This window comes from Alosa sapidissima, chromosome 11 (assembly GCF_018492685.1).
Source record: "Alosa sapidissima isolate fAloSap1 chromosome 11, fAloSap1.pri, whole genome shotgun sequence".
Taxonomy (NCBI): Eukaryota; Metazoa; Chordata; class Actinopteri; order Clupeiformes; family Clupeidae; genus Alosa; species Alosa sapidissima.
The window spans coordinates 6384402-6411942 of NC_055967.1; the positions used below are offsets into that span (position 1 = coordinate 6384402).

At 41.9% G+C, this 27541-nt stretch overlaps 2 long non-coding RNA genes across 2 annotated transcripts in view; one reads left to right on the forward strand and one right to left on the reverse strand.

Annotated features, from left to right (window-relative positions):
* Window positions 1-15961: 15961 nt before the first annotated feature.
* Window positions 15962-17372, forward strand: LOC121724466. Its single transcript, XR_006035211.1, has 2 exons — window positions 15962-16209; window positions 16695-17372. It is a non-coding gene; the product is annotated as an uncharacterized LOC121724466 (long non-coding RNA).
* A 135-nt stretch (window positions 17373-17507) lies between these two features.
* LOC121724467 overlaps window positions 17508-27541 on the reverse strand; it is a 36626-nt gene continuing 26592 nt past the window's right edge. The window contains exons 3-5 of the long non-coding RNA XR_006035212.1: window positions 18054-18156; window positions 17860-17914; window positions 17508-17569 (exon numbers count right to left, since the gene is read on the reverse strand). This is a non-coding gene — a long non-coding RNA (uncharacterized LOC121724467). The remainder of the gene's footprint in view (window positions 17570-17859; window positions 17915-18053; window positions 18157-27541) is intronic.

Genomic DNA, 27541 nt, shown 5'->3' on the forward strand with positions numbered 1-27541 from the left:
GATGGACATCGAGGTACAGTGGGCTACAAAACAAGTAAAGCCCAGGAGAGTACTGACTGATTTGTTATATATATGAACACTCAAAACCCAAAGTAACCATCGAGTGCCGCTGTAGCAGGCAGCTCACTGTGTCGGGATTAGTGTGTGCTTCACCTCACTGTGTATTCACTGTGTGCTGTGTGTGTGTTTCACTAATTCACGGATTGGGATAAATGCAGAGACCGAATTTCCCTCACGGGATCAAAAGAGTATATATACTTATATCCTTGTTTGTAAAAATCTCCATTTTGGATGTCCACAGATCCAAGTAAACCAGCATTCTCTTTAGAAGGTTTTAAAAAAAATATCTGTGTGGGCTAAAACACTGTTTACGTGTGGACGAAAGACCCAAACATAAAATATCTGGGTATGTTTATACAGGGCCTAAGTTGTGCTAAATTTGAAATAACTCCCTCAAGGTGTTTCCAGGATATTGTGTTCAAGGTGTAAAAATACAGTAGGCCCATGTTGTTGTTTTTTTTAGAGGTCACAGTAACATTGACCACTCAAATCTAATCAGTTCATCTTTGAGTGTAAGTGACTGTGTGTCTATAGGCATTCCTCACAAGTATGTGAGGTCAGAATGACCTTGACCTATGACCTTTGACCATCAAATTCAAATTAATTTGTTATCTGTGAGTGAAAGGCCCTTTCCGAAACTAGCTACACTCTCTCCCTGGCCACTTGCACTCCTAACCAAGTGTTAAAGGAACACGCCAACATTTTGGGAAATTATCTTACTGTCTCTGCCAGAATTAGATAAGATGATACATACCCTTCTCATCTCTGTGCGTGCAGTACCTCAGTCTGAAGCACCCACTGTTAGCATAGCTTATCATAGTTCATTGAGGTGAGCAGTTCCAACTAGCCTATAGCACCCAAAAGTGATAAAAGAACTCCAACATTTTCCCATTTACATAGGGAACTCGATTTAGCTGTAAGGGTGATTCCCACCTGAGTGCACACCGTAACTGAAGGGAATGTGTAGGGATTGGTTTCAGAAAGGGTCAATGGTGTGAATGTTTGTATCACATTTGAAATTATGTCAGGGATTTTTAGAGGTTTATTCACCACAATGGGATGTACATAAGGTCACAGTGACCTTGACCTTTGACTATCAAAATCTTAAAAAAGTTATTATTTGAGTCCAAGTGACTGTTTCTAGCCCTGAGATATGTTGGAGATATCACATTTGCAAAAATTAGACCTACGGGTATACTGGTGTATGTCACCCGATGATGTCATTTTGAGCTACCTCAGAACATTAAATGTAGCTTGGATTTGATCAGCAGACATGATTGATGATAATATATCTCCATTTGTCCACCATAAATGACCTAAGCATTATTTTTCAACCAATCATTGAAGTAGATATGTATTTGAAATCACTGGCTGGATCACACTATTTAGGCGGTTACCACGAAAAAAATAATAAAAAGGCAGAGCATTTTTCTTTTGATTATGAAGTCCACAGATGGCCCTTTCATGTGCAGAAAGAATTTTGAAAAAAGGAGGTTGCTCATCGGAGATATTCAGGTCTGAATATTGCTATTTTTTGGGTATTCGCCAAAAAACATGTGACATAGTGGATACGTACAGTCCTGGACTGACACCTTACGCCTTGTAACTCCAGTTTTAAACTAACCTTGGATGGACCTTTGATGGCATGGATTGTTACTTTACTGTGTTTAAATCTGACAGCAGAAGGGATGTCAACATTTTATGCAATTTTGGGCCTTTTTTGAGTTTTTTTGGCCTAAAACAAGGACGGGGGCCTAAGTCCCCCTGGGTTGTTTCAAATTTTGTACTATTTTGGCTTTTTGAGTTTTTAGGTGGACCCTTCAAACTGGCCAAGTTTCATCAAAATCGGTGACATACCATGTATCACCCCCGCCTGGTCCTCTCATGGACACACTCTTAAATATAATGCCGTCTGTTAGGTGTGCATTTAAACGTGACATTAGGATCGCACTTTGGGTGTCGCTGCCTCATATCACCCCATAGGGAAACAAGCTCAGGGCCCTCCTGATTCGGTGACATGAGATGCAGATTTACCTTATTACTGCTAGCAACCTGGCGATTCAGGCTAAAGATCAGCACCCTCATCATATGCGGGAGAAAAGTTTTTGGAACAGCTTTGCAAACTTTTCAACCTGTGTACCTTTCTGTATTCTGCAACACTAGGCTTTGAACGTCTTATTCATGACTCATGACCGTCTATGGCATTATTTGACAATGTTGTATAGCTCACCACGCTGCAGCGCCCCTGGTGGTTTGGCGCCCTGGGCAATTGCCCAGGATGCCCATGCCTTCCGCTGACCCTGCCTGGAACAACAACGTTTTAACCAATCACTGCCATGTGATGTCAACTTCTGCTCCCCCTACTGCCATATTGAAATTTCCCTCCAGAAACAATCAAAGGGTCACCACATCTTTTATCTCAATACAAATTAAGTCCTTGCATAGTTCTGTGTAAAATCTCAGATTTATTAAATATATGCACCTTAGATTTTAGATTTAACTGACTTGATTCCATGTTTATCTGTGCTAATGTTAGCTGCTAGACTAGGGACCAAACATTATGATAACAAATAAGTTTCTTAATATTCATTGAATATAGGCAATGCATATAGACTATGCTTTTAGAATCATCCATTTTGAGGGGACCCAGTAGCCTAGGTGAAGTAGCTTTGAAGCTCATTTAGTAATCTTGGTGCTATGTTAATTTGTGTCAATGTTAGCTGCTAGGCAAGGGACCATACATTTAGGCTAATGAATTAGCTTTCTAATAGGCAATAAAAATCCGCCAGTGGCTAGTACTGTAGGTGTGCACATTTTCCAAATGTAATTTTGCCCCTGAATGTTACATAAATGTTACATGTTAAAGCTTACATAAGCTAGGTTTATACAATCAGCTGTAAAATAATTTTGTCTGCTTCGTTTGTTCCAGGGTCATCATAGGGAAGTTGTTCCAGGGCCATCATATATTGTTGGTCCAGAGCCATCTTACGAATGTTGGTCCATGGCCATCATACGGAAGTTGGTCCAACGCCATCTTATGAATGTTGTTCCAGGGCCATCATACAGAAGTTGTTCCAAGGCCGGGTTTCCCGAAAGCATCGCAAGTCTAAGATGGTCGTAAAGTCCCTCTTACAAACGTCTTAACATTTGCCAACTGGGTGAAAACACTCATAGATCTAGAGTTCCAGAGTTCTCGCTGCGCGTCGGGGAGTTCTTTGCCTCTCGCCCTCGTCCAAAAAAAAAAAAAAAAGTTTAATCACCGTTCCATATCATGGCTTATGAATGGTAACTATAACAACCATAGTAGGACGACGGTTGAGCCTGGAAGCAGGCTTCAATGGAATCAACTGTAAACAAGCTAAGCCCATGCTATTGCTGTTATAGTGGCAAATAAAGTTGTACAACAAACAAAGCCCTGGCATTTTCACCAACCAGCGGCCCACACGGGGACGCCACGCACGCACGCAACACACAGATAAAACTATAACACGGAAATAACATGCACGTTTGTAGCCCCATTGGTGATGAACTCTAACTTTACTAATATACATAAAGACTGAACTAAGAACATGGATATATCAATGCACAACTCCAAAAAGATGAATGCAATATGAAATATGAAAATGAAAAAAGAATAGCCTAGAATAGATCATCAGAGCAGCCGCTCCACAAACGTGTCTTAAATAACGTCATGCAGTTAACAAGGTGCGAAGGAGCTTGCTCTTCTCCGCAACACTGTCTATCACGTCATCAGCATCAAAGTTCATTACGACCTCTTTCTCTGTCGCCATCAGCATAAAGGCCTCCAAATTATCCTGTGACAATCGTGTCCTTAGGCGATTCTTGAATAATTTAAGAGTGGAAAAACTCTGTTCGCATGCCACTTGAGTAGCCTACATGACAGTGTTTTATATGCTAACCATATATTGTTGTAGGCACAGGTAAAGAGATTTAACTGCTGGAGAAGGAAATAGCAACAGATTGCACAATTCTTGCAGGTAGCACATTTCTTGTTTCTTTGTTTATTTCTGTATCTTCCTCTATCTCCGCGGCATCATCAAAGTCCGACGCTCTGACTGTGTAGGCTACTCGTTTAGAGGAGACTTTTTTTACAGGCTGTCCCAGTGCGTAGCGAGGTGTGTCAATTCCGACTATAGATTTTTGACCGTAGCATCTTCACTAAATTTAAGCAGACATTCACTTATGTTTGAAGTGCATTTAGGGACAGTTTATTAGCTTTTATAAGGGGAAAATTCCGAGGATCAAGGCATGCTAGATTGGCATACAATTCCCCGTGCTGAAGGAAGTAGACGCATTCGTTTTTGAAATTCCCAGAAGTCATTGCTTCATATAACTTTTGTAAACCAATAATAACATAAAAGACACAGGCATATTTATTGTATTTCAATTAAAAACAATGCACTTTTTAAACATTTCATTGAATAAGGCTACAAAAGAATGTAGACTGATGTAAGTATTGAGGGTCACCATGACTGTAGTATAGAGACTCATATCTGGTATAAATACTGATCAGTTTCCCATTGCATAGGAGGAAGAAGTATAGATAAATGGCTGAGTTGAAGCTATTTAACACTATTGATACTTGATAGTGGGCTGAGAGATAATGTGGAACCGGCCTTACGATGAAGGGGCCACGCGAACCCGACAAGCATGCCGGCCCACGAGAGGCCGCGACCCTCGTGGGCCCAAATGCCAGACCGTCCAGTCCGTCACTGTGTAAAGGCAAGACTATTGTCTATAGTGGCAACCGAGTGATAAGCGGAATAACGGCCTTCGAGGTATCCTGTTATATGGAATTAATGGACATCCCTGCGCATCGGGGAGTTCTTTGCCTCTCGCCCTCGTCCATTACTTCCGTTGGCCTATAACAGGACACCTCAGCGTGTCGTTATCCCTTAGGTATGAGCTACACCAGGCGCGTAACTGAAGCGTTCCGTTCACGACGCGTAAAATCCATTTTAGATGAATGGTCTATTTTTTCCGAACGTACGCCCCACTGTCATGTCTGGTGTAGCTACTTTACATTACATTACATTACATTACATTACATTTGGCTGACGCTTTTTTAACCAAAGCGACTAACAACATGGTAAACAGTAAGTTTTAGAACAATTCTCACAATTTTAGGACAGTTTAAAAAAACACATTAGAGTACAGTAAGAATAAGTGCGTCGGTGAGTGCTGTATTTTAACAGTTACTTGTCAGTTTAAAACGGCTGGTGAGTGCTAGGATCAGTAAGACTTGTTGTAAGTGTTGCTATGAGAGTAGATGTTCTCTAAAGAGCTGGGTCTTCAGGAGTTTTTTGAAAGTGGAAAAGGATGTCCCTGCCCTTGTAGGAACTGGCAGTGTGTTCCACCAACGAGGAACAACAGATGAGAAAAGTTTGGATTGGCTTGAGCGTACCGGTGGTAGAGCTAGACGTCGTTCGTCAGAGGAGCGCAGCGGTCTGGAGGTAGTGTAAGTCTGTATGAGGGCATTCAAGTACAGAGGGTCCCCGTTAAAAATTGACACTTCATTCACGATAATGGTGATTCACGCAGCTGGGTGACATGTAAGTACAACTGCAGCCGCTTGGGGGCAGCATAGTCCGCTGTGGCGTTCAACGGTCGAACTGGACGGCGCATTCGACAGCAAGGGCTGTGATTGGCCGAGTTTTCAGTGCGTTTCTCTGTTTTTAGCAGCCCCTGCAACATGCTAATCCACTGTAGCCTAAGCTTTGTACATAATGTTAAACATAGTTTTGGATTCAGTGGCAAGATTTCTTGATTGTATAGTGCCTGTCTCTCAGTAATGTTTTAAAATGAGAGCTTCGTCAGCTGGCAGTAGGCTACTTTGTCGGTAGTCATGAGAAGTTCGCTTGCTAACAGAACATAAAAATGCTGCCCAGAAACCTTGTGAATAGTTCTGACACTAACGAGGTTGAAATATAGCCTTTGCCTACAGCATCTCCTTAACAGTAAAGTTAACAAAATGACAGCATTCATATGACAAAGGAAAACGAATCCGGTCACTCAAGACTGTGCCGCAGCCGTGGGGCAGAAGACGCTTGGTGGCCGTCCACAACGTTATAAACTTAACCTAAATAGTCGGCTGCTGTAAGCTACAATCGGATTTTATTGTATACCCCTGTTGTCTCAATGATGATAACATCTCATTTCCGACTATATTTCAAAGTGTGCCGTTCATTTGCATTATTAACATAACATCGTATATTGTCATTTTTGGCGAAGACATGCATTCCGTTAGGGATATTGAACATATTTAACATTCTCTAACCATCGTGATTTCGAATTGGTGCAGTTGTCAGCACAAAAACTCATTTTATTCTTTTGCTCTTTTGCATTGCTCTATGCTGTTCGGTGCTTTCTGCCTCTTGGTTGCGCACGCATGTTTTCGTGGCGTTTCATAGAAATCCATATATAATGAGCGCATAAAACGACTTGTTGACGTTTTGGGACATTAATCTACATGTAGGCTACGTTAAGCTTTAAGGATTGTATGTCCTTAATTTATTTATATAGGCCTATTTAGGCTACTTGCGCAAACCCTGGATACTTTTATTGCCACACAACAATATTGGTGGTATTTGTTACATTAGCTTCAAAAGGCACCGCTTCAGAAAGCTGCACTGCTTGTGAAAGAAGGGGGTGGGGGAGGGGAGCTTGCAGCCAAGTGTCGGAAAAATGCATAGCCTACAACACAGAACCCGCTTCTCGCATTAGTCACTGACAGTAGACACGCTTCCAGCCTAATGACTTTCACACATTTTGAATGTCTTTCTATAGGCTAAGCATATAATGGAGATAGAGTAGAAAACTGGATTTAACTAAACAAATGTAACTAAGTAAACTGATTGTTTACTCTACAGTAGGCTATGTTCCCCCTCTCAGGCTGTACAGTAGGCCTATTGAAAGTAGGCTAATGAGCTCAATAGACACGTTAGCGCTTCCATTAGGAAACTTTCGTTGCAGACTTTCACAACTGATTGTTTAGCCTACAGTAGCCTACTGTAGGCCTACTCTACAGTAGCCTAGGCTATAGGTTATGTTCCCCCTCTCAGGCTGTACAGTAGGCCTATTGAAAGTAGACTAATGAGCTTAGACACATTAGCGCTTCCAGCCTAATGACTTTCACACATGAATGATTTACAGTAGACACATTAGCGCTCCACGCAGTGGCGTAACTAGGCCTAGTAGGTGCAGCAAGTGCAGTCGCACCAGGGCCTATGACCTCCGTCGCTACCCCCGCAATGCAATTGCTGGAAAATTCTATACCGGTCCTTTCTGACTACCTGCGTGCCTTTGACCAGGCCAAGGCTACAGCGCAGACACTCGCAAATAAATGGGGGTTCAGAGTACATTTGAAAATGTGAAGAGTGAAGCGTCACTTTGACGAACTATCGGAAGATAAACGCTTAACCGATGCAGAGAGATACTTAAAAGTGCAGGTATTTAATGCAACTCTGGACATCATAATCAGTCAGCTCTCCCAAAGATGTGCAAGCATGCGGGAAACTTGTTATGTGTTTGAGTCTTTACGTCCTATGATCCTTCAACTCGCCGGTGATGATGAACTGCTTGAAAAGGCAGTAGCCTACGTTTGTCAGACCATTATAGCATGGACATTGCACCGACATTCCCAACACAACTCCTCTCATTTAGGTCTTGCTTTAAAGCAGAGATTTCACAGAAGTCATCTATTTTTCAACTTGCCAAAAGGCTGGTGGTAGATTATGACAGTGTAACATCCACATTCGGGGAAGTGTGTACTGCTCTCATGTTGTTTCTACATTGCCTATGACTGTGGCAACAGCTGAGCGATCTTTTTCCAAATGTTCAACAATTGCTGGTGTACAGGCTATAATCAATTAGCTAAATCATTTGTCCAGCTGTTTAAACATTTTTTCGTGTTACATTCAAACGCAAAAGGTGCTTTGATATATTTAGTTTAAACGTTGGCAAGCAGGCATGCTGCGGTTGCAATGAATGAGGATAATTGGTTTTATCTGCGGTGTTATTTTTTGCATTTTGAATATGACTCGCTCCAGCACGTCTACTTTTTTGCACGGTGCTTTCTTAAAGGAGCTGCACCATCTTACAACAATTGCATCTACATTTTCATATTAGAATGTTTTGTCAAGTGTAAGCTTAAACTACCGTGATCAAATTAAGTTTCCGTGCCCCCGCTGAAAGTCTCTTATGCTCTTATCGTTACACTATCAAATCTATAAGTAACCGTGACAAATAGGGTATAAGATATATAAACTCACGCTATTGTATTATCATATATGTTTGGTAATGGCTCAGCTTTCTCTGATTGTTCTACTGACTTGGAAACTGCATCATGGAAGCAGTAAGTCAAGTCGCATCAAAAATAGTAGTGGCAGAACTCCAAAGTGACACCTTGTGGTTGTTTGTGTCAACTGCCGTTTGTGCCATTTCTGCTGAGAAAATGGGGATCGTGATTCCTGAAGGAACCCGTCCAAACTTAACGGGGACCCACTGTAGGTGGGAGCAGAACCGGAGACTACTTTGTAGGCAAGCGTTAGAGACTTGAATTTGATGCGGGCCGCCATAGGTAGCCAGTGTAGCTGGATGAGCAGCGGGGTAACATGTGCCCTTTTGGGTTGGTTGTAGACCAGGCGCGCCGCCGCGTTCTGGATCATCTGAATTGGTTTCACTGCGCAGGCTGGGAGACCTGTCAGGAGGGCATTGCAGTAGTCGAGTCGTGAGATGACTATTGCCTGAACCAGAAGTTGGGTAGTATCTTGAGTCAAGTAAGTCCTGATTTTCCGTATGTTGTAGAGTGCGAAACGGCATGACCGGGCGACTGAGGCAACATGATCTGAGAAGTTTAGTTGGTTGTCGAGACCAACTCCTAGATTTCTTGCAGTCCTGGTCGGTGAAACAGACAGGGAGTCAAATTTGATGTTGATGTCGTGGTGTATGGTAGGTTTAGCTGGGATGACCAGCAGTTCAGTCTTTGAGAGGTTCAGCTGGAGGTGGTGTGCCTTCATCCATGTAGCTATGTCTGAAAGGCAATCCGAGATCCGTGCTGAAACCAGGGGGTCGTCAGGTGGAAAGGACAGATAGAGCTGTGTGTCGTCTGCATAGCAGTGGTATGAGAAGCCGTGCGAACGGATAATCTGTCCCAAGGAGGTGGTGTAGATAGCAAAGAGGAGGGGGCCCAGCACTGAGCCCTGGGGGACCCCTGTGGTGAGATGGTGAGGTGCAGATAGCTGACCAAGCCATGATACGTTAAACGAGCGTCCTGTGAGGTAGGATTCAAACCAGGAGAGAGCAGCTCCGGAGATTCCCATGTCAGCGAGTATAGAGAGAAGGATACGGTGATTAACCGTGTCAAAGGCAGCCGATAAGTCAAGCAGAATGAGTACTGACGACCGAGCGGTCGCCCTGGCTTCTTTTAAGGCTTCTGTTACAGACAGCAGAGCCGTTTCGGTAGAGTGGCCGCTTTTGAACCCAGACTGATTTGGATCCAGAAGGTTGTTCTGTGAAAGGAAGTCAGAGACCTGTTTGGAGACTGCTCGTTCAATGCCTTTGGATAGGAAAGGCAGTAGTGAGACAGGGCGGTAGTTCTCGACTTGAGCAGGGTTGAGAGAAGCTTTCTTAAGTAACGGTGTTACCCAGGCCATTTTGAACGCTGTTGGAAATGTGCCGGAGGTTAGCGAGGCATTGATCACATGTGTGATAGCTGGAGCGATGGTCGGGCTGATGGACTGAAGTAGGCTCGTAGGTATAGGGTCCAGCGAGCATGTGGTAGGATGGCTGCATGTCAGGAGTCTGGACACTTCACTCTCGGAGAGAGGCGTGAATGCTGAAAAAGATGTTCCAGCAGTCCCTAGAGGTTGTAGGAGTGCGGTATCTGAGTCAGATGCGTTGAGTGGGCATGTAGAGAATTGACTGCTGATTGCCGCCACTTTGTTTGTAAAAAATGAGGCGAGGGTATCTGCAGTAAGGCTGGATGGAGGAGGAGGCAGCTGAGGGTTGAGTAGCGATTTGAAGGTTGAGAAAAGTTTTCGAGTGTCTGTAGCGCTGTTGATTTTGTCATTGTAGAAAGCAGTCTTAGCAGCAGTGATGCTGGCTGAGAAGGAGGTCAGGAGTGTCTGGTAGTTTTTGAGGTCGTCAGCTAGTTTGGATTTGTGCCATTTCCTCTCCGCGGTTCTGAGTTTGGTGCGCTGCGATCGGAGGGTATCATTTAGCCATGGATGAGAATGTTTGGATCGAGCTGGCCTTGTGGTAAGGGGGCACAGCTCGTCTAGACACGAGGTCAGTGTGGAGCAGAGCGAGTCAGTGGCTTCATTGACCTCCAGAGAGGAGAAGGTGTTGAGTGGAGGTAGACCGGAGGCAACCACAGAGGAGAAGTGCGTTGGAGACAGGTTCCGGATGTTGCGGCGGAACGTGACCATCGGCTGAGGAGCCGGAGGCTGTTCTGTCAGGCTGACGTTGAACTGGATGAAGAAGTGGTCAGAAAGATGGATAGGTGTCACCATGAGGGTATCTGTGCTGCAGTTCCGAGTGAAAATCAAGTCAAGCTCTTTGCCAGCTTTGTGAGTCGGTGGGCTTTGAACCAGTTCGAGGTCAAAGGAGTGGACCAGGGCCAAAAAGTCCGCTGAGCCTGGGGCATCTAAGTGGATGTTCATATCACCGAGAACAAGAAGCGGACAGTCATGCTCAGGAATGGAGGATAGCAGAGTGTCAAGTTCGTCAATAAAGTCGCCTAGTTGGCCTGGAGGGCGGTAGATGACCAGCACGTAGAGTTTTGCTGGGGCGATCACTGTGATGGCATGGAATTCGAATGAGACATATTTGTTTGAAGGCAGTAGCGGGGTGAATTTCCATTTGTTGGAGATCAGCAGGCCCGTCCCGCCTCCTCGTCCAGATAGGCGAGGGGTGTGGGATAGTGTAAGGTTAGTGGAGAGTGCAGCCGGGGTGGCAGTGTTCTCTGGTTTGATCCAAGTCTCAGTGAGAGCAAGGAGTTCCAATGAAAGGTGGTTGGCATAGCCAGCTATGAAGTCCGTTTTGTTGACTGCGGATTGACAGTTCCACAAGCCCATGGAGAAGGAGGTTTCTGTCAGTGAGGACCGTTTAAGTTCCTGGAGGTTAAGGCGATTTCTGCCCCTTTTGGCATGATGCCGTTTTCTGCAATGGCCGTTTTCTGCAATGCAAATGGCATTGATTATAATTATTATAATGATTATAATTGATTATAATGGAAGCTAATTGTTGCAGCAGACGCAACGCGAACGAAACGCTTCAGTTACGCGCCTGGTGTAGCTCAGCCCTTACATATTGTGTCACAACAAACAGTTAACATCACTATAAAGTCAACATCTTGAGGATAACTTCTGTCCTTGGCCAAGTTTTCATAGCATCCAACTATCTATGTATCTATTCATCCATTTGAAGCAAATAATTAAACTTTAATTGAGCTTTAGAGCCCTGTTATGCGCACAAAGACAAGGTTCACTGGGGTGGAACATGCATCAGCAGCATGACACAATATTGGCGTATTGATTGGTTAGGTGGTACGGCAGGATTGTCTGTCCTTGAGAAGCTGTTGCTGTACATTTGTAGTCTTTCAATGCGTTTCATCTTTTCAATAAAAAACATGGTTTTGTTAGTATCTTAGATATGAATCTAACTAGTTCCATGGACAGCCAAAGTTTCTCCCGACACTGTTGGATCTGATAATATTTCACCAGACTGTGTTGACCACACTTTACTTGGATGGTCCAGATTATCAACAAACTATCTGGTTAGAGGGTATAGTTTAGAGTTAGGGGTTAGAGTTAGGATTTGGTCAATGTGATGTTCAGTAATCAACAATAATTTCATATACTGAATTTTAATCTTAATGAGGCAAGGCAGGCCAGGGATTCTTAATTTGTTTTGGTACCAAGGACCCCTTTTGGGGGACAAGATTTTTCGAGGACCTCCTCATAACCATACTGATTAAGCATGCCATTTGTAGTCTCTGAAGTTGTGGCAAGGTCCACTATTCCGTGTTTTGTGGCAGATGTGTAACTTGGTCTTTTATCTATTTTGGATTTTGTATCACGAAATGGACTGACTCAAACATTTCTACACATTCATCAGTTAGCCGGCCGACAAATAAGCCAAGCAAAGCAGCAGTAGGAATGGTTCTCCATAACCTTTTTTTAGTTATATGTTAATATGGGTGGGAGCAAATAGACACAATTTGCTTGTTTTATGGGTGAAAAGGAGCGTCATTTGTAGATGAATGAATCTTTAAAATGAACTCAAATTGCCTTGGCTATGGGTCGTGGACTCCACTTTGAGGACCACTGATTTAAACAGTGCATTTCATATACAGGGCAACTTAATGTGTTTTACAGTGTCAATAACATAAAAGTAAGTTGTGAAGAAGCACATGTGAGGTTTATTTCATGCATGTATGACTTCAGGCAATTTATAGCTGCCAGAATCAAATCTGTGCAATAAAATGTTGTGATCGACAGTATCAAATGCTGCACTAAGGTCCAGTAGTACTAAAACTGTTTTGCCCTCATTTGTATTGAAAGGTATGTCATTTAAAATGTCGATAAGGACAGTTTTCATTGCTGTGATTTGCACAGAAACCTAACTGTAAAGGGTCAAAAGTGCAGTGTAAAGTCTCTGTAGGCAGACAAACAACCATTGTTTTTGCTTTAAGCCATTTCGGAGTCGAAACACATAATTTAATTGGAAAGAAAAAAAAAACATCAGGTACATAATTTGTTCATGTTTAAATTTCTGATTGCTTATATTTAACCTGTTTTTGAACCCTGTGTGATTTCCCATGTTCAAAACAGCCTGGAAATAACCATGTGACCCTATGAGTTCTTACTGTATCTGGATCTACCAGTAATCTATATGTTATTACACATGCTCAATATTACTTGGTACAAGGGTCATGGAGCAATGTTCTCCCCAGTTCCTACTTTAATGTGATTCTTTTCTATCTTTCTTTCATCTCTCCTGAACTTTTGATCTGAGAAAAATACTGTGTTTTCAATTTACCTAACACCTCCCTGGAGGTAAATGTTAGTTTCAGAGCCAGTCAACCATGTGACTTCAGTTTTTACATTGCTTTTCAAACCTGCCATACTGTTTTAAAAGAATACTCAGATATTTGAATCATGCTATCACAGTAACATAACCATAACATAGGCTATGCATACTCATTCTGTATATTGTTAAAATATAAATGTATACAGAACTGTTATGATGGGAATTTTACAAGATTGTCTTTGTTTTTGCCTTTGGCAAAACAAACATTAAAGAATTTATGGGAATCACATCACATCTTTTGAGGCTGTGCATAACAACATGTCATACACTGTTCATCACTGTTTTCTTTGACAGTCAGTGTCCAGTATCTTGCCACTAATTGGTACCTGTCATGCTGGACACAGTGAGATATTATAGTATAGGCTACACTGTCATGGCAAACGCATTTAGCATATGACATGTTTTATTCTGTACCTCAGTGAGCAGGTGTATCAGAGCAAAGGCATGTTTGTGATGATAAGTACACAAGTGTTCTTCACTGGCAATTTATTATGACCGCCGCGCAGCGAAGCCGCGGTCATATAGGTTTAGTCAGATTTTTTTTTTTTCTTTTTCGCATGCCCAAATTTCCGTCAATGATTCCCGGGACACTGAAAGACCGGGGTACACGAAACTTGGTGGGCATGTAACCCCACATGGATAGCATGGAACCATCGTTTTTCGTTTTGATCTGTAGCCCCCCCGCTGGACTGGACCCCCCGAAAGGAGGGTAGGGCAGACACAGTTCTCTGTGAATATCTTGAGAACTGTAGGCCCTAGGATGACCATTTTCCGTATGTTTGCCTCCAGGGGTCATGTTAACCCATTTTATGTGCACACATGTGCACAAACAGATACACACACACACACACACACACACATACATTCACAGTAATCATACGTATGACACATACTCACACAGTAGACATATGTACGCTTGCATGCACAGGCACATACGCAGGCACACACACAAGCACGCACGCACACACACACACACACACACACACACACACACACACACACACACACACACAACATAAACATAACACAAACAATCAAGAATTTCTCAGAATTATGAACAGGCAAGATGGAGGTGGGGTTGTATAAAATGAATTTTACATTCACGAGAATTGAGTGTGGATAATGCAATTTAGTGAGACAGTTAGAATCATATAGGCCTTTCAGCGTGATTTCTTTTTGTGGAAAAAATGTGCTGGACTGGGCGGCGGTCATATTTTGTACCGCTCTGTGGTACATCTAGTTAAGGTGTGTTGTAGTTGTGTGGAGTTTTTTTTTTTTTTTTTTTTTGAGCATCATACTTAAATCCTAATGATCAAATTACTGCAGCTATCCAAAGCATCTATAATGGGCATGTTTTTTTGCCTTTAAATGTGATGATGGGATTTTGGTCTACATTTGAGTATAATTTCCGAACCAAGACGGCAGACAGAATTATGTGACTGATTGAATCTGATATCACAAAAACTGAATATAACATCCAGACTTTTTCCTCAAATGTGTATTACTGAGATACAGAATTGGGAGTGGATGCATGCAGCTGACTGACTGAGCAGAGGTCAGCAGAGTAGGAGAGCAAACTCAAGCCTGGAGGAATCAATGATGATGCAATAGTCTTCAAATGCCAGTGAACGCGAGAAATGAAAGGCATCATTATCATGCCCTCTGATCCAGGCATGCAAAGGCATCATTATCATGCCCTCTGATCCAGGCATGCAAAGCTGTGTGCCTTCAAACCACATTTCCTTTTTTAGTTATACTTTTTATAGCCCCCCTGATTTAATAAACTCCATGGAAATGTTTTCTTTTATCACAAGGACATTCATTTATTTCGTGAAATATTACAGTGAAACCTTCTAAATCAATTAATTAAGCAATATAGCACGAGTGAGAGTGGGATACTGTGAAGATACTGTCTGTATAAATAGCACGATTTATACAGACAGTATCTTCACGAAGTTTAGCGTTTGCAGCCATCTTGAATCCAGTTGCTGCTACTGGAAGAAACTGGAATCCATGCATTTCCACTGAATTATTTTTGGAATCTGATCCCTTATCATACCTGTTCATTCTTACTCATCGCTGGACTTATCGTGACTAAATTCAAGATGGCTGCAAACGCTAAACTTCGTGAAGATACTGTCTGTATAAATCGTCTTGTAAGTAAACTACCAGTGCTTTTTCAAAGTTCTCAATGTCTCGTTTTAAATGTCAGGGCCCTCGGAAGTCTACCAATGAAGTGTGGAGATACATTGAGCCTCGTAAATGGGTGTAAAACAGTGATTTATTTGCATGGCTAGCCCGATGCCGAAGCACCACTATTGAAAAAGCTGTTGGTAGCATCGGCTAACTAGCGCCAGATTTTGGAGTGCAGGGGACAAGCCGAGATGGGCTATGAGACATACGTTCACACTCGGTATCATGTTTCAATACACTTTAGCAAAGATTGTGCTCCGCCTTAACAATCTTTGACTTTAGGTCAATATCACACCGGAATTCTCCTTTAACTCCTACGGTGACCGTTTCATGCCAAGGTTAACATGGCTTCCAGTACTATGACTTCGTCCAGTGTTCCTTCCAGTGATGAGGTTACTTTAGAAAACAATTACACATTGCATTTAGTTATATAGCCAGTAAACATGTTGGGTATGACCTCTATGTAAAGTGAATAGCCTAATAGTTTTACGTTTTCGTTATTTTGGTAGGCTACTATTTCATTGCTAGCATCAGCTATCAGGTTCCCAAACGAATGCATGCTAATGTTAGTACAGTATCAGTGCTATCCTGTATGTGCGAGATTAATAGTGTAAAGGCAATGTTTACAGCGTAGCCTACTATTTTTCTCAGTGAGCAGAGTCAGAGATCAGTCGATGCAACGGAGGTGCAAGGGAAAGGTAAAGGAAGAGGGAAAGGTAAAGAAAAGCCAAGAGCCTGTGGCAGAGGATCGGTGAGACCTCCTAGGCAAAGAAAAAGTAAGACTCCAAAGATGACAAGGAGAGAGTGGAAGAACTTCAAAGACAAAGGAGAGAAGCAACGGAGGTTTGTGTTTTTAATATATTTCTCTGAACAGTATCAATGTCAATGACACCGAAATTAGCTCGGAAGCTGCACCAGGCACGTTCGTTTGCGTTGCGTCTGCTGCCACTACACCAGAAAAAAAATAGACCATTCTTCTAAAATTGATTTTACGCGTTGTGAACGGAACGCTTCAGTTACGTGCTTGGTGTAGCTTCCCTGCCTGTTTGTATCTCCATTGTTTATATGTAGCAATTTCTAGCTGTTGCCAGTCAACTGCATGATGCGAGTTGTCTGCCAGTGAAATCACGACACATAATTACGTTATGGTCTATAGAAAATGTTACACAACATTTTCACCTTTTCATTGTCCATACACATAGTATTCATCATTTTGTGTGAACACTTGAAAAATGACACAGAGTACTATTACTACTACTCTGCTAACAATCTAACTTTGCTACCTAAACAAGCCTATCGATCTTATTTCTTGTGTCTTATTTCTTCAGAGACTTGTGGATGGAATGAGCCTGCAAGAGCACAGGAACCTCACCGCACAGTTGCTAGTGAGGCAGCCAGGTCTGGTGTTTGATGCATCAGTGCAGACAGGTCGTCCCCCCACCTGTGCCAGGGATGCCTTGGTGTACTTGTACACACTGCAGAGACATGCCAACCGATCAGGAGAGAAAATGCTGTGGACAAAACCCTGCCACCTGTGTGAGCCTTCTGCCTCACTACACACAGCACTGCCTAGATGAAGGTTTTCTCCAGATTCACAGGCAGTACATCACAGACATTACAGCATTAGGCCATGTAAGAGAGCCAGGTGATGACAATAGAGTTCAGATATGCTACCTAGACATTTCATTTTCTGGCAGCATGGGTCTCTAGGACAGAGTAATAGAAGAGTGATCCCAAGCTGTGTGTGTAGGATAAGGGATAAATTCCCTAACCCTCAGGGACATCTCTGGAATTTATATCACCTTCCTATAATGTTGTAATGTTGTGTTATTGTAAATAGTTTTGTATTAGTGTTCTTGTACTGCCTGTTCCTTTTAAAACTGTATTTAATTTATTTTACATCGGTACATCGCTATATTTTGCTTTCATGAAAATAAAAACTTTTAGAATTGATAAGAGACTGTTCATGCTGTACCTCTTATACATTACATCCACAAACTTATAATTAAAAAAGAAGTTGTGGTAATTTACCATTTTGAAACACCAAATGACAGTAACATGGTCAACAATGTTATTTGCAATATATTTATTTACAGAAATTAACAAATTATGGTATTTACACATGAACCCTTCCTTTTTGTATGGTGCATTTGAACCAACATGGGCCATCATTCTAAATATGCAGTCTCCTGGAAAGCTGATCCTGTGGATGCAGTGTCGTTAGACATACACGCCATTTTATATAGTTCAACATATTGTTACTAATCTGTATAGTGCTATTTTGCCTAGACTGAGTTACAGGCAAGGTTACAATGAAGGCATGCACGTGCATCACATAACAAGACCATTGAATTTCGTCCACATCCTCCTCTACGATGCTCATCTCATGTAGGCTTTGTAAAAAATATATATAAATGCTTATATCATGAAAATATACAATAGAGAATGTCATGTAGGGTTAGGGTATAGACATTATGAGCATTGATGGGTTACCTCTGTTCAAGGTTCTCAATTTCAGGGGCTTCTGCAATTGCGCAAAGATGCTCATCTGAAATGAATAAGCAGAGCGTTTCACAACATATAACAGCACATAAAATGGTAAACACCAAGATATTAAAAATATACTTTCAGTTATTATCAAACAACAATCACATAGAATCAACAATTGTTTTCATGCAGTGACTGACCTGTCTGTCCCACTAGAAATGCTGGACACCTCTGGAGTAGTTAATACTAGAGGGCTTTCCCTTCATTGGTGTTGATGTGACTGCTCTCAGTTCTCCCTCATAGCTGGACAAAAAAGAGCAGTACATGTTAGAATGTCTCACTTTAACTACAAACAAAGTACATTCATTTTATGACCGTGAGGAAAGATGTATTTTGGTAGATGCATTGACTAAAGTTCAATCAAAGCAGTTCTGTCCGTATTTTATTGTTCTGCATGACAATGACTTGGACCCTCAATGATCAGTCTCAATGGGCTGGCTGGTCTACCTTGCTTCATTCACAAGTGTAATGGACTAGGCTAGTCTACCCTTCCCCCATTCTGAGGTGTAGGCTACACTCATATGGTGAAAAACTTTCAGACAATTTAGTAATTAGTAGGCCTAATGTCCATAACGCTAGAATGACGTCTGGGATACTTTTCCTCGCGTCGATGAAAAAGGATTGTCTATTCTACGTTGTAACATAAATCTGCTATGACACAGGCAAAGGGCACTGTAAATTGTAGTTATTATGACCGCCGCGCAGCGAAGCGGCGTCATATAGGTTTAGTCCGATTTTTTTTTTTTTTCTTTTTCGCATCCCCACATTTCCGTCAATGATTCCCGGGACACTGAAAGACCGGGGTACACGAAACTTGTTGGGCATGTAACCCCACATGGATAGCATGGAACCATCGTTTTTCGTTTTGATCTGTACCCCCCCCGCTGGACTGGACCCCACGAAAGGAGGGTAGGGCAGACACAGTTTTCTGTGAATAACTCGAAAACCGTGGGGTTTAGGAAGACTTTTTTTTGTTGTATGTTGATCTCAAGGGGCCATGTCAACCCATTCCATAACCACTCATTTCATGTATAGCGCCACCTAGTTAAACACAAAAAAGTAAAAATGAGGTGTTGTAATTGAAGGTATCTGTGACCTAACATAATCAAAACTGCACGAAATTGGAAGTGTAGGATCATTATGACACCCTCTGTATGCACGCCAAGGTTTGTGGACCATGAATATGCCACCCAAAAAACAAACACCTAAATTAACTTCACGTGGGTATCGAACCATAAATAAATTGACCTGTTTGCTTGGTAATTAGACGTTTAACAACTTGCGCCACGAGCCAGCTGACGGTACTCACAGAAAGTGACTTCAGTTGTATGATTAAAAGAAGTCAGCTAACGTTATGATAATTGTAACAAGTTAATATAGCTGTTCATGCTATCTGGCTACCATGTTATCATGCTACCGTTGCCCAAGCCATTTAGTAGGCCTTCAAAGTATCATGGTTACGTTTTACAAACGTTTCACTGAGGTTAGGCTGTGGCCGCCCCTACCTGAAGTGTCTGTAGAGCAAATAAATCAGCAAATAAATCAAATAAAAATGTGTATCCTTTTGTCCAGCCTATTCTTTTAAGAATTCAGTTCATGAAACACAGGCATTGAAACCCACACTGCAATGGGCAGGAGAAGTCTTATAACGTGTCCATATTTTACACAAAATTTGCGCACAGGGAGAGTCAAAACTCTTAGGCTTATAGGCTATTAACGTTAATGTTGCTGACATGTAAACATGGGTTTGATATTTTATTGATATTTTATTTCCCAATTCGCATGTTCATGCTTCTCCTGTGGCGTAACAGGTTAATGCTTATATAGCCTATTGCTTTTTCACGCAGTCGACATGGGTTCAATCCTCCCCATTACACGTTTTTTTTAATTATTATTATTTATTTATTTTTAGACCAGCAACGCTTCCTCAATTTAGGCTACAGATACTAGTGGCCACAGAGAGCCTGACCAGCAGTCAGTGAAATGTTTGAAAACCATGATACTTTGAAGACCTACTGGCTTGGGCAACTGTAGCAAGACAATACCATCAGCCATGCATGTTAACTTACAATCATCAGCTGACTTCTTCAAATTGTATAGACTAAGTCAAATAAATTTCACTTTTACTTATTAGCTGGTTCGTGGTGCAAGTACGTAGACAAATGGTTATCATGAAGCCTAAGTGGTTTCATTTAGGAAGCAGGTTCGATACCCACGAGTTATTATTAGGCTATTTGTATTTATGTTTTTGGTGGCATATTCATGGTCCAGTGCATGTAGCGTACTACAGACAATTTTGACATTTAAATATGTCATGCATATTTGTATTTGTTCGTCTCCAGTTTCCATCAGAAAGTGACAAATTGCAAGCGGCCACATCTGTCAAAGAAACGTCATCACTCGTGAAACGTCACCCACGCAGCCAGTTAACATAGGTGCCAGTTGCCATGTAACACCGGCAGTCGCGAGTAGACTAATCATGCAATGAGTGTTGCCAGAGAATGTCTAATAAGGGGAGAACCGCCACTCTCGGGAAACTTCCTGTTTCTGAACTGGGTGCAGTTCCTTCTCTGGTTCCACATGAGGGCGCTCACGAATAAGTGCAGAATGAATGGGGGCCTATGGAGCTGTACCCCTCAAATCCACTTTTCTCGGGATATAATTTTTTGCCCAGAAATTCGAATGTTGCAGTCATAAGAGGGGGCAGAGAAAATACAAACCACTGAGTATTATATTTTTTGAGTCACTTATTTGTTCTAAAAAGCCTTTCAAATGTGTCAATGACGTCATTCAATAGCAGAAAGCTAGTGTGTTGTGGGCAACAACAACCCAACCTGTAAGAAATCGAAAGGACGTGACTACTCAACTTTTGACCTATAATCCATATTGAGCTTGCAGAAACCACAATCAAATCTTCAATTTCTCAACGACAACCAGGTGAAAGAGACACATTTAGCCGTCTAGCTCCATAGACCCCCATTGTTTTTGCACTTATTCGTGATCGCCCCTAGCGGAACTGCAACATATTGCAGGTACAATGGAGTTAATAGGGAGTGATCCGGCTCTCCGTAAACGGGCTCTGGTGTTGCCTACAAGCACGAAAGGCGGAGCTGAATTTCCAGGAATGTCCCTCGTTGGCGAATGTATTTCAAAGATGGAGGCGCAACATGGATTCAGCCAAAGATTGTTAAGGCGGAGCAAGATATTTCATCAGGAGCCACTTCCGGGAACCCGGATCGCACGAGGATGCAGAGCAGAGGCAGCGACTGCTCCATTGAAGTCTATGGGCATAGCTCAGAATTTCACCACATGTGCTAAGGTCTTGGTTCTATAGAGTTAGGAATGTGAATTTCGTGCACGTTTTCATAATCCTCAAACTCTTCTGAACATTTCAAGTACATTTTAGCATTTTTGAACATTCCAGTCCGGAGAAAATCGACCTTATATCAGGTGTACGCCGGTTATTTATGCCGTTGCTGTTGGCCGGTTGCAACGTACGCTCATTAATACGTCTCGACACGCCTCTTTATGCAGACAGGATTCGATCCCCATTTCGCACCCATAGACATGAACTACGACTAAGTATCTTGCTCCGACTTAACAATCTTTGATTCAGCCACTCGCGCGTATGTATTTGGAACCATAGACATAATATACATAGACGCCGCATCGACCGCTACTCCTTACTAGCGCTGACGAGATTTGGAGCCGCCATCTTGGACCGGTCATCCACTCCACTCAGTGTAATCTGTTTGGCCTGTGAGATGAGCTGTCAGCGCACTTAATTAATCATATCTCACTGAATACCGAACAGATTCTCACTCGGTTTTTTTTGCTGCAAAGGTCATACATGTAGCTATGATACATGATTTAGCGTATTTTAATATTCATAGTGGGTTTAACAGTAATAGAATATTCTGATATATGATATAAAGTGACCTGACGTCCGATATCAAAACTGGGAACATAATCCATGTTTGACAGCATAGACAAAACTAGTTTGATACAAGTTTAATGAGTTAAACATAGTTCACAGTTGACAGAAAAGTTCCATCAACAGCATTATTCACAGAAAGGTTCTATAAACATTTAAGTGAGATCAGTGCCATTCAGACATCTGAGGGGTATTCCAAGTAGGCCTATGTGGTTTAGTGACAAACTTGGGTAAATTGACAGAATAAGTTGTAAACCTTCCAGTAGAAAAGCTGTATACAGGAAACATGGTTGTGTGTATTTTAATATTCATAGTGGGCTTAATAGTAATAGAATATTCTCATATATGATATATTATAAAGTGATGACATCCAATATAAACACTGGGAACATAACTAATCCATGTTTGACAGCATAGACAGAAACTGGTTTGATACAAGTTTTAATGGGTTAAATTGACAGAAAAAATCCATTAACATTTTCAGTTCAGTGCCATCAAAAATAAAGTTTGATGAACAGACATTGGTGTGGCATAAGTAAAGGAAATGGAGTAACTGGGTTCAATATCAACAGCATTTGTTAGACAAGTTCCATAAATATTGTAAAGTGCAAGTTTGTAGGTTTGTTTCTGATCCTTAAAAAACAGACATTGGTTTGGCATAGTAAGTGTAACTTCATCAATTCAAGACAAAAAGGTGACTTGTCACTTGTACAGTGTCAATGGGTTCATCAACAGCATCTGTTATTTACAGTTCACAGAAAGCTTTCAGCCCCAATGAAGAGATTAAATAAATAAGAATTAAGAAACATTTTAGAAACTGCTAAGATCAGCCCCGTTCATTGCAATCAGTAAAGAATCGGGGAGTGTCTTCACAGGCTCAGTGAGACAGAGGTTACTGTCATGCAGTTGGTTCTATGATTTCGATAACTGGTGCATGTAATTTTGTATGTTCCCACCTTGCTAAAATTGCTTGGGTACACTTTGGCTAAGAAAAAAGTGCTTCAGACAGCAGGTGGGCAAATAAGATAGCAGTACATAGTGAAACTGGGTAAACTCCCTAAAAGAGGACTGAGTCAACCAGACGATGGGAAAATGGGACACAGAGTGGTGAATGCAGGTGATGAAGGTGGAGCTCATAAATAAAATATTCAGTCACAGTGTAGCAGATGCCCTCCAATACTGCAATGAAGAGCTGCACCTTCCTCAGTTCCAGGGATGTGAGGAGACTATTCAGTTCAATCACAGTCTCCTTGAGCAAGGCAGTTGTTCTGGGGGGATATAAAATAAATAAATGAATAAAATGAATAAAGGAATTTGAGAGGCATCTTATTCTTGTTAGGGTAAATGACATGTGAATAATACAGTGTTGGGCAAGCTACTTAGACATTGTAGTGAGCTAAACTATCAGTTACTCTGCTATGAATAAAACACTACACAATACTACCACCCAGTCAAATGTATTATTAACACAAACACAGCAGTAGGCTAGTTCTCTACATAGTAAGCTACTTTAAATTGTGCCAATTACACATGACAAGAAAAGTGTAGCTTGTGTGGCTAAGCCACTTGATAAATAAAGAAGTTAAGCTATTGAAAAGTTACTTTATTCAGAAAATAGTGAAGCTACCAACACGCTTAGGCTACAAGTAGCAGCTAGCGATTGCCCAATAATATAGGCTACAGTCTGTGCCACTTGTGTAAAATTCGCCAGCCAAATCTAGTATGATTTATTTCTACAATAGCCTTTTTGTGTCAGTTGTAATCTAAGTCAGTGTTATGGAATATGACTTATTAAGTCTCAGTTCATAGCCAGGTGAACACCGAGTAAACAGCCTAGCTAGCTGGCTACGATTCTCATACAGCAAAGATCCTTGCTCCTTCTCAACTCTCTGGTAATATTCTATTCACAAAATACAACCATTAGTACGGTAATGTTAAATCTTACTTGAGAAAAGTAAATCCCCCGAGCCCTGTTTGCGATGGTTCGTCGATTTGAGCAGGAACATGCTGCACAGTACTGGCATCTTGTGTCTTCTGCTGCAACGCAACGAGGAGTATGACCGGTCCAAGATGGCGGCCGCATTTCTCGTTTCCAGCAGCCAATGCGGCGTCTATGTATATTATGTCTATGTTTGGAACAAGGGGGCAGGCGAATTCCCGGAAGTAGAAGCATCGATGTAGCGGTGGTTATCAACTCTCTGAAACCCCATAGAACGCCCATTCATTTAGGATTTTTTTGAACTCCCATAACTTCATATAACATATATCATGTGCCGATATTTTAGCTTCTGTGTTATCTACATAAACAATAAAAGGCAAAACAAGACTCGACTACCTCGTACGTAACGTTAGGTTCCCGTAAGAAGAATGTTTAGCATGTCCGGTTGAAGGGAAGCTAACGCACTGAAGGGAGATAACCGTATTGTTTGGATAAGAAGCGTAGTCCAGCCAGCACGGAAACTCGTGAACAAAGCTATGTAGCCTACAATAGCATTTTATGTTAAGGTAAAGCATAAAGGCAAGTAAACCTAATGAAAAACAGTAGTTTTACCGTTAGGTAGTCTAACGATAATCATTTCAGAGGTTTTCGCTGGATTGACCGTAGGTCAGAAAAGTGGAAAGAAGATTAGCTTCAAGACTAGAAGCTATAACTTTTTTGTTTTGTTTTACCATGACTGTTTTTGAAGATGATCATGTGTGGTAGTTTCAACATTAACACGACTTGATATCACTTGTGAGGATGATATTAATAATAATACATAAATAAATAAATAAATGTTTAACTATGATGACTTTGAAGGCGAAGGAAGTGTGAGAAGAATTTCTGTGTATCTATATGAGTTACAAGATTCAGTTCGATGGCTAACAAGTTCAGTGCGAGTACTGGGGGGACCAACTGAAAAATGACTCGGTGCCCTCCCATTTAGAACGACGGAGTCTGTTCGTCCATTTCTTTTACTGTGTATGATTTGGAATAGCAGATTCTACACTTACGAGAATACTTTGATTAGTAGGTGGAAATAATTACACATGAATGAGCACATATTTTTGAAAGAACAAATGGGTTTTTGCTAAGAATTAACTCAAAAAAGTACACAATGTAGCTTTAAGTTATATATGTCAAGTTACATAGTTGCAGTAGACTGTATGCCTTGCAAAGAAATCGAAGCATTTTAGAGTAGGATGATTATTTGGAAGTAAATGTTATAACCATTTCCCATGAGATATGAGTATATTTGTCTGTGATTTGTGTGAAATGCACGACTGATAGCTTTGCACCAGTGTCGTTAATAGTTTCCATCACCAATTTAGAGCGAAAAAGATTGATACTCTATCTCTTGCTTGCTCATGTCATATGTCATTCTGATATTTGACATCAATGTAAAGGTCCACACTTTGCACTTCACTGACTTCTGGCTTTGTGATAATGGACATGGTTCAAGGTCAGTCCATGGCATATTCACTTTCCATGTCAGTGCTGATATCTTTGGGATCCAAATGGCTTTAAAAGCTTTAATGTCAAAGTTAATGGATGTCCACTGCCATGTCATTCAGTGAAGATGCAAGGACAGGGATTAGTCTTTTTTATACGTACAGTATTCTATTTATGTTTTTTTTTCCAAGGCAATTTTCCGAGTGCCGTGACCACTAACAAGTGAAGACGCCTATGTAGTCACAAAGCCAGAACTGAGAGACTCAGGAGAAGTTTTTATCCCCAGGCCATCCGAACTCTGAACTCACACTATACTGACTTTGCACTCATTCACTCCTCAGCACTCATGACCCCCCCCCCCCCCCCACACACACACCCCCACACACAACTACAAGACTTTTAGCACTTTTACATCCCTCTCCCTATGCTACAGACCTTTTATTTATTTTCTTATTTCATCACACGTCAAAACACACACACACATATCTGACTTTCTCCAACTTTTGCACACTTTTTATTTATTATTTTTGATTTCTCCTCCATCTACCCATGTCCTTGATTGCCTAGCCTTTCTTCCCCCCCACCCCCCACCCCACCCCCATCCCCAACACACACACTTACATCATCACTGTCATCACTTCACATACATACAGCACTCCTCTACATACTTGCTGCACACTGCCCCCCACCCCACATACACAGCACATTGTCTTCAGGATCTTCTCCAACACACATCCTCTACATACTTACAGCACACTACACACACACTACACACACACACACACAGTCACTGCTCCACTCCCGCCCACACACACATCTTCACTGTCATCACTCACATACATTACATACAGTACTCTGCTTGCAATAGTAAGTCCCTGACCCCCCCCCCCTCCCCAACACACACACTTACATCATCACTGTCATCACTTCACATACATACAGCACACTGCTTGCTACAGTAAGCCTCCTCTACATACTTGCTGCACACTGCCCCCCCCCCCCCCCCCCACATACACAGCACATTGTCTTCAGGATCTTCTCCAACACACATCCTCTACATACTTACAGCACACTGCCCCCACCTACCCACCTACACACTACACACACACACACACACAGTCACTGCTCCACTCCCCTCCCGCCCACACACACATCTTCACTGTCATCACTCACATACATTACATACAGTACTCTGCTTGCAATAGTAAGTCCCTGCCCCCCCCCACCCCTACATACACAGCACATTATTTCATCAGGAAGCTTCTCCAACACACATCCCCAACATACTTACAGCACACTGCCCCCCCCCCCCCCCAATACACAGCACATTGTCTCATGAGGAAGCTTCTCCAACACACATATTGCACACTGCCCTCTCCCCCCAACACACACACCAAGACCCCTGGCAGTTGGGTTAGCCCCTTGAGCCGTGGATCTGCCCAAGGTTTCTTCCTTGGTAAGGGAGTTTTTCCTTGCCCCTGTTGCTCTTGGGTGCTCCTTGTTGGTGCCCCCCACCCAATCCCAATCCTCCCCCACCTTTTTTATGCAGCCCTTGCCACTTAATCTACTAAACCCCTCTTCTACTGCACTTTTTACCCCCCCATTAATGCACAAATAGGCTGACACCAGACATAATTTCACTGCATTTCTTACTTCCAGTAACTATATGCATGTGACAATAAACTTCCTTGTATCCTTGTATCCTTGTATCCTTGTATGACTCACGGACACAGTATTGGACACTTGACTGATTATTATCCAAGTTGTGTCATAACTGCTTAGCAGTAGCCTGGCAAACACTAGACCACTTCCTCAAATCTCTGCCTCTAATCTTTTGAATGGGTCTGGTGACCTTTCATTCACTTCCAACTTCCAAGGGTTGCAATCAGCAGTATAATTAAACTGAAAATGGTACATTGAATTCAGAGGTACAGCAAACACATCTTTCTTTTAAACAATGATTTTAATGCAGTTGTTTACTAAATTCTATATAAAATACACTCACATCCATGTAGCTTAACACTGATGACATCAGCGCAGCCATTGGTTGTGTTGAACAGCACAGCTACTCTTCTGACTGTTTGTCATTGTATAAAGCCGCCCCCTGATGGATAAGACTGGTCCCTGGGTTTTTTATTATCTGGAATTCTGCTTCAATGAGAAGGTCTCCAGACGGACCGACAGAGCAAAATCAAATTTGCCAGATTTGTCTGTGCTCACCCAGGCTAGTTTAGCAGGGCATTTCTAATAAAATGAATGAC